The following is a 13,991-nucleotide window of genomic DNA, read 5'->3' on the forward strand; positions in this document are numbered from 1 at the left end:
TAGAATTGGTGAAGATCTGAGGACATTCTCTAGGAAAAGTCCTTTGAAAACCTTAAAGAGCTATCTGAATGTTTGCTGCTATCCACCAGTCATGAAGTAATAAGTAAGCTCCTACTGTGTGCCAGCACCTTGCTAAGAGCTAGGGTTACAAAGAAGGGCAAAAGCCAGGTTCCACTCTCTAGCAGCTCATGGTCTAATGATGGAGACACCATTCAGACAGCTGGAGATGGGATCAGTAGGAGATAAAGAAGAGAGGGAAGGCACTGGAATTAAGGAGGACCTGGGAGGTGTGGGGTAGAAAGTGGAGTTTGAGCTGATACCTGAAGGAAACCAGGGAAGCTGAGAGGGGCCTAATGGGAAAGGAGAGTGAAAATGCCAAGTTGGGAGAGGGTAGATGTGGAACATTCTTGGTCATTCAAAAGATAAACAATTTAAGCCTACCATATTGTTTTAAAGCTCAGAAATGACCAGGGGCCAGTTTGGGTGAATGGTCTAGAGACAGAGAGCCAGCCCTTCCCCATGCAGTGTGAGAGCAATGGCACTCCTCTGTAGACCAAAATCTCATGGGATTGGATAGATGCATTAATTAGCTAGCCACCCTTCTCCTCGCCTCCACAGCTCTTTTTCATGAAAGACGTAACTGAGGCACTACCATGATGAATTTTTCTTCCTTCCTCCCTACTGACAATGACTCAACTAAAATGAACTCAGGCACTCTAGTTGTAAACCACCCTCCTTCCTTTTAGACTACAAACCCTTGGAGGGAAGGGATTATGTTAGTTTTCCTCTTTGTGCCTTCTGCTCAAAGTAGTGTCTACAGTTCAATGGAAGGAAAGGAGAAAGGAAGGGATGGAGAGAAGGGTAAAAGAGGAAGAGGGAGAAATGGACAAAAGGAAGGGATGGATGGATAAGGGAGAGGGAGGAAGGGAGGGAGAGTTGTATGGCGGGAGCAATGACAGGAGAAAGCAAGCAATATCACAGATTCCACGGATTGCTGAGAAATCAGTGCTGACATCTAAGGAAGATTTCTTTTTTCCTGAATATCGATAAGTATTTATGTATATGGGTAGTGGGTGTCTTCCTTCTGTGAATCTAGGATTTCAGGCAAATTGGAAAAACTCCTGCCTGTTCCATGAGAGCTGACCTGGCTCCATCTTAAGAGAGTCATGCAAAGCTGGCTTTCCTCTCCCTCTTGGTCTCAGGAGGATTTTCTGAGCCCTGTGAAACTCTCTTGATTATAAGCTTGCTCTCTGTCTCTCTCAGGCTCTTCTCTCCTCTCTTGGTTTTTCATTCTGAGACAGGAAGCTGGGGGTGTTGACCCTGTATCTGGATGGCTCCCAAGGCAGAAGGAAGGTGGTCTCTTACAAACAATCCCAAGCTTCTGAGTCCTTCCTGGCTTTTCAGGGGGTCAGATCCCTAAATATCCCCCCTCCTGCCTCCTTCTCTCACAGCTGTGAAATGAATGACTCTTCCCAGAGCTTCTTTTTTATGAAATAAAGATGAGTGCTTTGCTTAATTGAATTCCAGAGTTATTCTGCTCAAGAGAGGCTGACTCATCACCCAAGACCCTGCTTACACAACACTCTATGTTCAATACCAACTCTGGGGACCTCCTATCCATGCAGAAACCTTAAAGAAAGGCCTGCTACCCTTTCCCATAGTCTTAAATGTGACCCTTTGCTACCAATGAAAGAAAGAAAAATAATATTATGAAAAACAACATTACTTCCTGTGAGCAAGGGAAACCACACATTCCAAAGGACACAGAATAAGACTGTGAGGGATTTTGGTGCATGCCTTTAAAAAAAAAAGTAAGGTTGTCAAAGAAGAGCTATAAAGGAATCCAAAAGCATAATTTTCTTTTTCATTTTGCTAATTTTCCAAACTTGACAGCATGGCCTCTGGTCCCTTCTCCTATAACTTTGCTCCCATCAGGGATGATGCCAGACAAGAATTCCTTAATCCTGGATCCTTTAGGCCTATCCCAATAACTCCCTCACATCAAGAAAGCTTTTTTTTCTTCCTCTGAACTCTTTATCATTCATTTAATATACTTAAATTACACCCATTATCTAGTCCATTCCTACCCCAGGATCTTACTATGGGGTAGAGCTGACCCAAGTTTCTTGAAGATGGTGCCCTAAGACCTCCCGGGCTTTTCTATCACACTTGAGGCTGAACCTTACTTTGTGTGTTGTCTCCCTCATTAGAATGTGAGGCCCTAAAAAAAGAGGAGTCATTCTTTTTGTACGTCCACCATTTAGTATGTAGTAGGTCCCCACAAATGATCATTCATTCATCTTTCTATCCATCCATCCATTCATTTGCTTATTCATTGATTCATGTCAGTGGAGCTCAAGGTCCTTAGATGCTCCCATATAGGAAAGATTTTTAATATAGGTCTGTGTCTGTATCTATTATCCAAAGTCAAGCTCAGCTAGGGAAGTAGAGAGTATGCTGCCATAACCAATTTTTTGTAACCACACCAAATCAGGAAGACAAAGCATGGTAATATTGCCATGGGCCTTGTTTTTGGTTTTCCAAATCCAAACAAAGATTCAGTCCTACCTGACCACTCTTGGTGAAGTGCCTTGGAGCAGAAGGTATGAAGATCCAGTGCTAGAGGAAATAGCAATTTTTTTTCCATGCGGTCATTTTTCTTAATGGCACTCCCTCTTAAGTGCCATTTACATTTTCTAGACAATTAAGAAGTGTCATCATTCCACAAATGCATTGGAAAGAGATTCCATGGTGCGTGCCCCTTTTGGACAGAGTGGGGCCCAAAATATCTTGGGGAGCCCTAATTTCCCAATAGATACCCCAGCACACATTTAAGAGAGTAAGGTAGAACATCAAGAAGAAGAAAGACCAAAACTAGTAAGTTCCTCCATCCAGTCCAAGATAGCCCAAGATATCAACCAAAAGACAGGAGACACACCAGGGAAGGTGAAGTCAGCCTTCCCCAGAATCTGGACTGTCTCATCCCCTGTTCCTGAAGTCCTACAAATTCAAGTCCCCACTTCCTCCACACAGTTTTCTCTGATTCTCCCACCTGATAGCATCCTCATTCCCAAGACCTTTTCCCTTGAGACTCTCTCCAACATATTTTGTCTTTTGCCACTTTTTGCAACTGTATCCAGGCCCCCCAAAGCCAACGATAGAAAATATATAATCTTTCATCTCATAATCCCATCATCCCATTATCATTGCAATGTGCAGGGTCTTGTAAACAGTTGGTGCCCTAAGAATGCCTATCCAGTGACCTTGACTGAAGCCTTACATTGTTTGGTATGAGTCCTGTGGCAGAGAGTCCCTTTGGGTGAATTCTTGGAGACTTCAGCCTTGATGGTAGTTTGTCTATTTTGGACCTTCCTATGACTCAAGAGAGAGGGCTCTACAGATGCTAAAGATGTAGAAAGAATATTATAACCCAGAGCTGGTTGGGGACTAATTGGATTCAGGGCAAGATGGCTGTTCAAAGATGATGGAAACTCAAACCCCGTTTCTGCCTTCCAAATATTCTCACCTGGAGATTCTCTAAGAAGAGCCCCTAAGAGGACATGTTCAGGTGCCGATGCCCAGGTGAGGGTGGGGTGTATGTGTCTTTTTTGGCTCCATTCCACATTGTAGGTGCAGGAAAGCTGGAGGGGATAGTCTGGACAAAAAACAGTTGTTCCCCTCTTCCCGTCTGAAGACTAAGCCCAGGCAGGAGATGGGTAAGATGGAATAGGGAGGGATAATAAAGAGAGTGTCTATCCTCTGGGCCTGTAATAAAACCCGGGGAGACAGCCCAGATAGGAGCTGGGTAGAGGGATGCCAAGCTGACACTGGCAGGCAGAAAGCTCATCTGCTCCTTGTACCATTCCTGTTGCAATCATTCTTGGAATAATGGAAAGAGTGCTCTGGACACTTGCCTTTAAGCATGCAACTTTGACCAAGGCACTTATCATTTATGAACCTCAGCTTCCTTAGGTGAGTGAAGAGTGGCTGGCACACAGTGGACACTTGGTAAATGCTTGTTAACCCGACTAGGCAGCTGCCAGCCAATTAGTCTAGTGAGTATTTAGAGATGGTCTTAAGGTTGGCAAAGCATCTTACAGGTTATCACATTGGACCCTCCTAATAACCTTGGCAGGGAAGTGCTATCATTGTGTCCATTTTACAGATGAACAAAAGGAGGTGCAGAGAGGTTAAAGAACTTACCCTAGCTCATATAGCTAGCAAGTGACTGAGGCAAGAGTTGAACCAAGTTTTCCTAAAGGCCAAATTTGGTGCTCTCTCCACTGTACCATCCCTAGCTCCCTAAATAGCATTCATTATCTTCATATTAGTATAAAATACACTGTAATAGAGTACAATATAGAATCTATGAACTGTGGGAGTAAAAACACCGAAGAAAAGCAACTGCTTGACTACAGGGGTGGAGGGGATATGACTGAGGAGAGACTCTAAATGAACACTCTAATGCAAATACCAACAACATGGAAATGGGTTCGAATCAAGAACACATGTGATACCCAGAGGAATCGTGCGTGGGCTATGGGATAGGTGGGGGGGGGGGACGCAAATGATCTTTGTCTCCAATGAATAATGCTCGGAAATGACCAAATAAAATAATGTTATTAAAAAAACCCAATATAGACTCTATGTATCTATACAGAGATACATTTATGTGTCTATATATCAATATGTCTATGTATCTAAGTATGTATGTATCTTTATACTCTTCTATCACTTCCTTGGGCTTTGTTGCTCCTGTTGCCACCATTTCTGGGAATATGGAAGGTCCTCCTTACAACAGCCCTTTTCCCTCAGGGGATAGTCTCCATCATTGTTCCCATCTTAGCAGGGATCCATGTCCTAAAGGACAGTGAAAGAAGCAGAGGAAGTGGGATGAAGCATGAGCAGGGAAGTACCGTCTTGCACCAGGTTGAGGAAGATGCTACTGCTTATTCAAAAGCAAAACAGGGTAGGATGAGGTATGACTGAGTTGATCAAACATTGTACTTGGAGTCCAGATCTGGGTGTAAAACTCTATGGACACTTCCTGGGTCACCAGGTGACTGTGGCAAGCCATGCTGTTAGGAATCCATTTTTCTCCTTTGTATAATGGGAAGAATACTAACTCTTCTATTTACCCCATTAGTTTATTGGGAGGTTAAATGACATAACTGATGGAGAGTGCCTTGTGAGTTCCAAAGTAATTTCTTCTATTGCCAATCATCTCTAAATTATCTTATAACTCAGGGCATGGAGAAAAACAGGATCTCAGAGTGGGAGGGGATCTACTACAACTTGTCCCTGCCCGGGGAGCCCCCTTACACCAGACCAACAAATGGTTATCTGACTTCTGCCTGAGCATCACCACTGATGGGGACCCTGCTTGTTAGGAAATTACTCTGATGTTCATTGAGTCTGAATCTGCCTCTTTGCAGCTTTTCCCCATTGCTCCTGGTTCTGTGTTCAAATACAAGGGCTTCCATAGGTCTATTGTTCCCTTTCAAAAGTCCTTTAGTGCCTGCCCATATCGCACCCTGAATGCCTGTGACTGTGTGGGTTTTCGCCCATTACTTTCTACAAAACTCTAAGTCAATAAGTGTCTGGTATTACAATTGACAGAATGTTCTCAATGCATCCACCCAGGAGGTGACCTGAAGACCCTGAATTGCTCTAAAGGGAAAGCACATTGAGTCAGGTCAGGTCAAGGGAAATTAACTTAATTGGGAGAGAAAGAGAGAGAGAGAGAGAGAGAGAGAGAGAGAGAGAGAGAGAGAGAGAGAGAGAGAGAGAGAGAGAGAGACAGACAGACAGAGAGACAGACAGAGAGAGAGAGACAGAGAGAGAGAGACAGAGAGAGAAAGAGAGAGAGAAAAAGAGAGAGAGAGAAAGAGAGAGAGAGAAAAAGAGAGAGAGAGAAAGAGAGAGAGAGAAAAAGAGAGAGAAAGAGAAAGAGAGAGAGAAAAAGAGAGAGAGAGAGAAAGAGAGAGAGAAAAAGAGAGAGAGAGAGAGAGAGAAAGAGAGAGAGAGAAAAAGAGAGAGAGAGAGAGAGAGAGAGAGAGCAAGCACTGTTCCTGGAATCTACCTAACTCCAAAAGAAAGGTATCAAAGAGGAAAATCTATTTGTTGAGTAGATGGTTTGGGCTGCTTGACTTTTCCCAAGAAGTGGAGAAGGGAAGGGAACAAGCATTTATTGGGTGCCTATTATTTACCAGGTACTGTGTGAAGTGTTTTATGAGTTTTAACTCAAGCAAGAATGGTGGGAAGTAATGAGCTGGAGCCAGAGGATCTGGGTCCAAACCCTTGCTTCATCACTGATGCGATGTGGGATCCTAGTCAAGTCCTTTCCCCTCTTTGGGCCTCCTCTTTCCCAGCTGCAAAATGAGGTCAGCAGGCACAAACTTTCTCTAAACATCTCTGCCAGGTCAAAGTGACTCAGTGAGCTCTGAGAGATGTAGTCAGCTGGATTTTTACTTTTTTTTGGAGGAGGAAGGGGGGTGTTTTATTTTTCCCAGATTTCCTCCAATGGTATCTTATGTAGAATACTGGCTTATGTTTGGCACAGCCCACCATAAATATTCTGGGATTGGACCCCACAGTCTTCATCATGGCTTCCTCAGAGAGTAAACTGACTTTCTCTCCAGCAGGAATCCAACAAAACCTTTTAATGTAACAACCCACTGATCACAGCTGGAGGAGTGGGAAGCACATCTGTCTTCTCTGACAATGTATGGAATGGAACTCAAGTTCCCATGAGGCGGTTTCCTGACCCAGTGGAGGCAAACACTACAGCGATTATTTCAAACAAAGGACTTCCTCCGAGCAAGATCCCTGGAGACCCCAGGGCCCAGCTCCCCAGGGAGCCAGTCTCCTCCCCCTGCTGCCCTGACATCAGGGCTGACCTAGGTGGAGGGCAAACAGAAACTCGTCTGAGAGGGCAGGGCAGGGGGAACATTGGCAGGAGCCAAGGGGATGGAGAGTCTTATGAATCCACACAGACGATAAATACCACTTTGCTCCAAGGGGCAGTCCCTGGAATAAGATGATTCTCTCATTTGGCCAGAGCCACCAGTTCTTTCCCCTCCTCCCTCCTCAGATGATTCATTTCCAACTCTCCCCAGGAATGTCTGAGAGCACTGGTGCAGTTTGGGTTTAGCTTGCTCAACTTTGGGATCCAAATTCGATGCCAGAAGTGTCATCCTCACCACAGTCATGGGGTTGGCAGCTCCTGTGTCTCTATCAGAGACATTGAATCCTGCTTTCATTTATAGATGGGCAAGCAGAAGCCCAGACAGGCAAAGTGAGAGGCTCCCTTTCATCAGTCTGGGTAGGGATTGGGCCTGGGATTTCTTTGGCATGGGGAACTCCCAGGTCAGGAAACTCCCCCTGTTAATGCAGGTTAGCATGCCTGGGGCTTCCTCTCCCATGAACCTTACTATGCCCAGGGTTTCTCATCTCCTTTCTCCCATTGATGAGTTCCTCCTGGAGCTCCCTTTTTGTGGAAGGGTCCAGGCCAGCTTGCTTTCCTGCCTCTCAAGACCTTCCTTCCTTCCTTCCTTCCTTCCTTCCTTCCTTCCTTCCTTCCTTCCTTCCTTCCTTCCTTCCTTCCTTCCTTCCTTCCTTCCTTCCTTCCTTCCTTCCTTCCTTCCTTCCTTCCTTCCTTCCTTCCTTCCAGGTTTAGCAGGCTGGATGTCTGACATGAATGGAATCATCATCATTGAAAAAATGGTTTAGGTTGGAGGAACCGCAGATTCTCTAGGAAGGAGAAGAGCCCAAGCTGTCATGATTTCCCTGAGCCTGAGCTTTCTGTGTTGGGTAAAGGTTTGCTGTGTTCTTTTAGAATTTATTTCTCAATATTGCCTTGCCTGTGACTGCCTGGGCAGGCAGGCAGCATCCTGGAGTCCCTAAATGTTCCTTCTGACCCCCTACACCTTTATACTAATAATCTTACTCCACTCAGATACCTTCCAAGTTCTCCTCTTCTCTGTGCTTTTTAGTCACATACCCAATTACCTGATACCCAGGGTCCACTCGAGGGCTGAACCCTTATAGTCAGTGATTACCTACCTGATTTCTCATTCTGTGGTAACCTCCTTATTCTGGACCCTTTGAGGATATTATTCAAACCCCATTTTCCATTTGCCATGGATAAATTTGTTACATAACTTCAACTGGGCCCTCACTGCTACAAGGCAACACTTATGATCTCCCCCACCAATTGATTTATGATCTCACTCTCCTTATCAACTCTCCCAAACCTTTTCATCTCTCTTCAAACCTCCTGTGGTTCCTCCTTCCTCATCCACAGGAAGCTCCTTCTTGTCCTTTCCCCCCTCATCTTACATTATCTAGATGCTTTCTGCTACTCTCTTCCTTCAACTTTATCTCACAGGAAGAGGCACCCCTTCTCTCTGCCAAGGTGAATCCCCCTACCTGTACAAATTATCCCATCCCATCCCATCTTCTCTTCTAGATGCTCCCCTCTATCATCCCAACTCTCATTTATCCCCAATCTCTCTTTTTACTGGCTCTTTCCCTACTGCCTATAAACATGCCCAGATGTTCCCTCACACTTGAACAAGCCTCGCTTGATCCTTCTATCCCTGCTAGCTATCAGTCTCTGACTCTACTTTCATTTGTGGCTAAACTCTTTGAGTTCTACAATAGTGCCTCCATTTACTTCCCCCCCCCCAATCCCTATCTCTGAAATTTGGCTCCCAATATTGCCATTCAACTGACTCTCCAGAGTTGCCAGTGATCTTTTAATTGCCTAAAGTAATGGCCTTTTCTTAATCCTCCTCCTTCTTGAACTATCAGCAGGCTTTGATGCTGTTGATCTCTCTTTTCCTGGGCACTCTCTTCTCCAGAGATTTTCATGACATTTGTGGTGTCCTTTTTTTCCACTTACCTGTCAAGTTTCTTCTCAGGCTGCTTTGATAGAATCATCTAGTATCTGCCCCCCTAACCCTATGTATCTACCAAGGTTCTGCCCTGGACCTTCTTTTCTTTTCCCTCTCTACTATTTTTTGTTGTTGTTATCTCATCAGATCCCATGGTTTCAATGATCATCTCCCTGCAAATGATGATTAGGCCTGTTTATTTAGACCCAATCTCTCTCCTAGCCTCTATTGTCATGTCTCCAATTGCCTATTGAACACCTCCAATGGAATGTCCCACAGACAGCTTAAATTCAGCTTTTCTACAGCTTTTAAGTCATTATCTTTCCTTCCATACTCTCCCCACTTCCAAATTTCCTTTTCACTGTCAAGGATGTGATTATCCTCTCTAGCACTCATGCCTGCAAACTAGGCATTATTCTTTAGTTCTCCTCATTCTCTTTCATCACCTTCTACCCATTTTTCATCATTTGTCCAGTGCTGCCAATGCGATCTTCATAGCTTCTCTTAACTATGTCTCCTTCTCTTCTTTGACATTGCCACAGCTCTAGTATAGGCCCTTATCCCCTCACACCTAGATCATTCTGGTACCTTCTGGGGGGCCCATCTGCCTCAAGTCTGTCCTACTTCACTGAATTGTCAGATTGACTTTCTTAAATCTCAGATCGGATCACATCACACACCTTCCCTCCTCTTGTACCCCTCTCACCAATCACACTCCCATTCAATAAACTCCAATGACTCCCTATCATCTCCAGGATCAAATAGAAAACCCTGTTCAGTGTTCAAAGACATTCCGAATCTGTCTCCTCCTTCTTCTTCTTTCTGGGATCTACCAACACTGACCTCAGTTCTTCAGAACACAGTGTTTCCCTGACTGTCCCCCAGGCTTGGAATGCTCTGACTCCTCACCCTCATTTTCTGGCTCCTCTGGCTTCCTTCATTTGTCAGCTAAATTCTCATCTTCTGCAAGAAGCTTTCATGAGCTAGAGGAAGCAGGTTATCACAGTGGATAGAGCACGAGACCTGAAATCAAAAAGTTCAAATCTGACCTCTGACACTTATTAACTGTGGGCTGCTGGGCAAGACACCACCTCTGTCTGCTTCAACTTCTTCAAGGCTAAACTGGGTTTCTATCTCCCAGGGTTTTCCTGAGGATCAAATGAGAAAATGCAAGTATCCCTTCCACATTGTGACTTTCCCTATTGGGATTTCCATATATTGTGGGTTTGCATAATATATTACATGGGAGTTTTGTGGCAGTTTTGCAGATGACACATGAAGGCCAGCAGATGACAAAGAAAAAGTTTAGAAACTTATTTTTACTTAACATTGCCCTATATATATGATCAAGTAATTAACCCAAATTTTATAGGAAGGACTGTAAACACCCATAAAAGAAAAAGAAAAAATCCAGACTTCTCTGATAAGAAGGGAGGACCACAAAAGTTTACATGGATTTTCCAGATTGTGGGGATGCCACATCCCTTACCCCTGGTGATGCAGAAGGGATACCTATATCTGTAAAGCACTCAGTACAGTGCCTGGCACTGAATTGGTGCTTAATAAAAGCTACCCCTCCCTCTCTTCCCTTTAATGCTCTTGTCTTTCCTCCTAAATTCCTTCCAATTTATCCTGTCTGTATCTTATATATATATATATATGTATTCATATATATATTTTAGATATATATATATATATATATAGATTAGCTCATTTGGTTTTCACAACTCGTCTAAGAGGTAGGTTCCCATTTCATAGGGGAAGAAACTGAAGGTGATAGGCTAAGTGAAATTCCTGGGGCTCACAAAGCTACTAAAGGTCTAAGGTAGATTTTGAACTTGGTTCTGGTCCAAGCCCAAGTCCAGATCTGTCCCTGAGCTCCCTCACAGGTCTTTGGAGAAATAAACCAGGAAGTTCTTGCTATTGTAACCTTCCACATTTCCGTGACAACAATGGGCTCAAGGGGAAATGGCCAGAGGAAACTGCATGTAGCTCTGTCTAGAGCCCAGAATACTAGCCTGGGAGGCAGGAAAACTGGCTTCAGGTCCAAGCTCTGACCCTGATAACTGTGTAGGTCTTTGGGCAAGTTCCTTTACCTCTTGATGACACTGTTTCCTCCTCTGTAAAATCTGGACAATCAGCCTTGTACTACCAACCTCCCACTGTGAGGATCCCTAAAGTACTTCAGAAATGTGAGCTATTCTGAAGATTCTTGCTTCGAAACCACCAAACTGGCTGGAGAGACAGGAAATAGCTTGAGATGGGCCTGACTCTGGGGAATGAGCTGAGGGGAAGAGTGAATGGCTATGGAGAATGTTCAGGAAGAACTGTCTGAATTCTGGAGTACCTCCCACGCACAAATTTCAAATAGTACCCCACAAGGTGCTAAAATATTTGCTTCTCCCAACTTAGCCCTGGCACAATAGATTTACATGGAGCATTTATTTATTAAGCATTTGCCATGTGCAGTAGCTGGTACAATGGATAGAGCTCCAGACCTGAAGTCAGGAACACGAGTCTTCCCGAGTACAAATCTGGCTTTAGACACTGTTGGCCTCACTTTCCTCAGATATAAAATGAGCTGGAGAAGGAAAGGGCAAACCACTCTGTAAAATTTAAATTAATATCGGATAACTCCAAGTATTATATTTTAGAAAGTCTATTAATAATTATTCAAAGTAGAAAGAAAATAAACTAAAAGAAATAGAAGTTCAAACCTAATTATCTAACAAAAAATAAACCCACATGTGTATATTCTCCTGTCTGGCATAAAGCCCACTTTCCTAGCCAATCAGGGAAAAAGGAGAGAGAGGCAGGGCTACACAAACCGTATATCCTCCCTATATGTAACGTGAGAAGGAACATGGGAAGCTGGGAAAGAGAGTTCTGGGGAGCAGATTCTAATTATACTAAGATCTTTGCTGAGAAAGCTTCAAGTGGGGTCACAAAGAATGGACAGGATTGAAACCAACACAACTTAGGCCATGTGCTGTGCTAAGCACTAAGAGCACATACAAATAGAAATCAAAAATTAAAATTAAATTAAATTAAAAAAAAAAAAGATAATTTTTGCTCTCAAGGAACTTCTGTTCTCCGGGGTTAGAGTTGTTGGCCTTTCATAAAACAACACTCAATATCACCTTGTGGTGACTCAATGTTCTTATCTCTGAGTGGAAGAAGGAACAAATCATAATGGTGAATGAAATAATGAAGTGGAGATTTTGAAGATAATAGGATAATGGACTTTCAGAGAGATTGCCATCAATAGGTGAAATTCCATCACAAATTTAGACAGTCATTGTTGAGAGTCATATGGGAAGAGATCTTTGATGTTATCTAGTCCAATCCCCCAATTTTTTTGCAGATAGGGAAATTGAGAATCCAGTTAAGGAGGTGATCGTCTTAAAGACATTTAGTGGTAGTGCCAAAAATTCAAACTGAGGTCTTCTGACTTTAACTTCAAAGGTTTTTTTATTTTTCCATTTTGATATACTGCTTTTATGAATAAGACACTCTCCACATGGGCAAGATAGGAAGATGAGGGGAAGAATGGAATATGATGGACTCAACCAAGTAGAATGGATCTGGCTGAATGGCAAAAATCCAAAAAGAATCATTATTAGGTTGAGGCAAAATTGGAAGCGGGTCTCTAGAGATTTGTTTTTGATTCTGTGATCCTTAACATTTTTATCATTTATTCAATCACAGGTCAACGTTTTCAGAAGGTTCACAGCGTCGAGCAATAAATTGCATGATTAGACCCGGGTAGATGAGAACATCTAATAAGATGGTGTTTGATAGGAGTAAATTGTAACAATATAAGCTCAGGTTAAAAAAATCAACCTCACTCTTTGAAGAGGGGCAGGAAGGAGTGCCTACTTTTGTTAGAGAGCGATTTGGAGATTTTAATGACTATCCATCTGATAGGAGTCAGTAGTACAATATGGTCACTGACCAAGCTAAATTAATGTTAAGCTACATTAAAAGACAAATGGAATAATTAATAATTAGGTTGGTAGAGTGTAAACTCCTTGAAGGCAGAGACAATTTCAACTTTGTATTTGATTTGGAAGCGCATAATACAATATTGCAAATATAAGAGTTATTTAATAAATGCTGAATTGAACTGGGAAACCCTTAAGGGTATGCTTTGGTAAAGACCCATCTGGAATATGGCATTCAGCTTTGGCTGTCAGAGTTTTGGAAGGACATTGATGATCTGGAGAGTATCCAGCTTGAGGTGAACCACGTCAAAGCCATGTGCTATGTGGTTATTAGCTGGAGGAACAAGGGATGGTAAACCTGGAAAAGAGAAGACATGGGGCACTTAGGATAACTGTTTCTAATTACTGGAAGGTTTGCCTTCTGGCAAACTCATTCAGTTTATCTCCAGACAATCAAGAGCAATGGGGGAAAGTCACAAAGAGGCTAATTTTGACTTGATTTCAGGGAAAATGCTCTAACATTTAAAGCTGTTTTAAAGTAGAATGGGCTGCCTCGGGAAGGGAAGGTGCTGTGCTCCTTCTCTTTGGAGGTCCCCAAACAAAAGCTCAGTGGTCCCTTGTTGGGGATATTTTAAAAGGAGATATAGATTGAGCATGAATTAGATTAGAACTAATCTAGGTGGCACCATAGTGCATAGTGTGTTGGGTCTGGAGTTACAAAGACTCATCTTCCTGAGTTTAGATCTGGCCTCCTGCTGTGTGACCCTGGGAAAGTCACTTACCTTCTGTATGCCTCACTTTCCTCATTTGTAGAGTGGGTATAATAATAGCACTTCTCTCCCAGGTTGGGAGGATGAAATGAGAAAATATTTGTTAAGCACTTAGTACAGTGCCTAGCACACAGTAAAGCTATATATAAGGTAATAATAATTATTATTTTTATATTCATTCTAAGGTCTTTTCCAACTCTGAATTTCACAGAAAAGAATTCAGGGCTCTTACCAAATACGCATCAGAATGCCATTTACAAACCAGGAAGAAAAGATACTCTCAATACAACAACATACAGGCCATGGCCCAAACCATAGAAAACCTTAAGCTTGCAAATCAACCAAGCAAACAGCTAGTTAACCTTTGGACCCAGGACATC

The 13,991-nt window shown here is 43.0% G+C and overlaps 1 protein-coding gene across 3 annotated transcripts in view; it reads right to left on the bottom strand.

Annotated features, from left to right (window-relative positions):
- Positions 1-13,991, bottom strand: part of DLC1 (DLC1 Rho GTPase activating protein) — a 207,888-nt gene that overhangs the window by 175,235 nt on the left and 18,662 nt on the right. The window lies entirely within an intron of this gene.

Source organism: Monodelphis domestica, chromosome 6, assembly GCF_027887165.1.
Source record: "Monodelphis domestica isolate mMonDom1 chromosome 6, mMonDom1.pri, whole genome shotgun sequence".
Lineage (NCBI taxonomy): Eukaryota > Metazoa > Chordata > Mammalia > Didelphimorphia > Didelphidae > Monodelphis > Monodelphis domestica.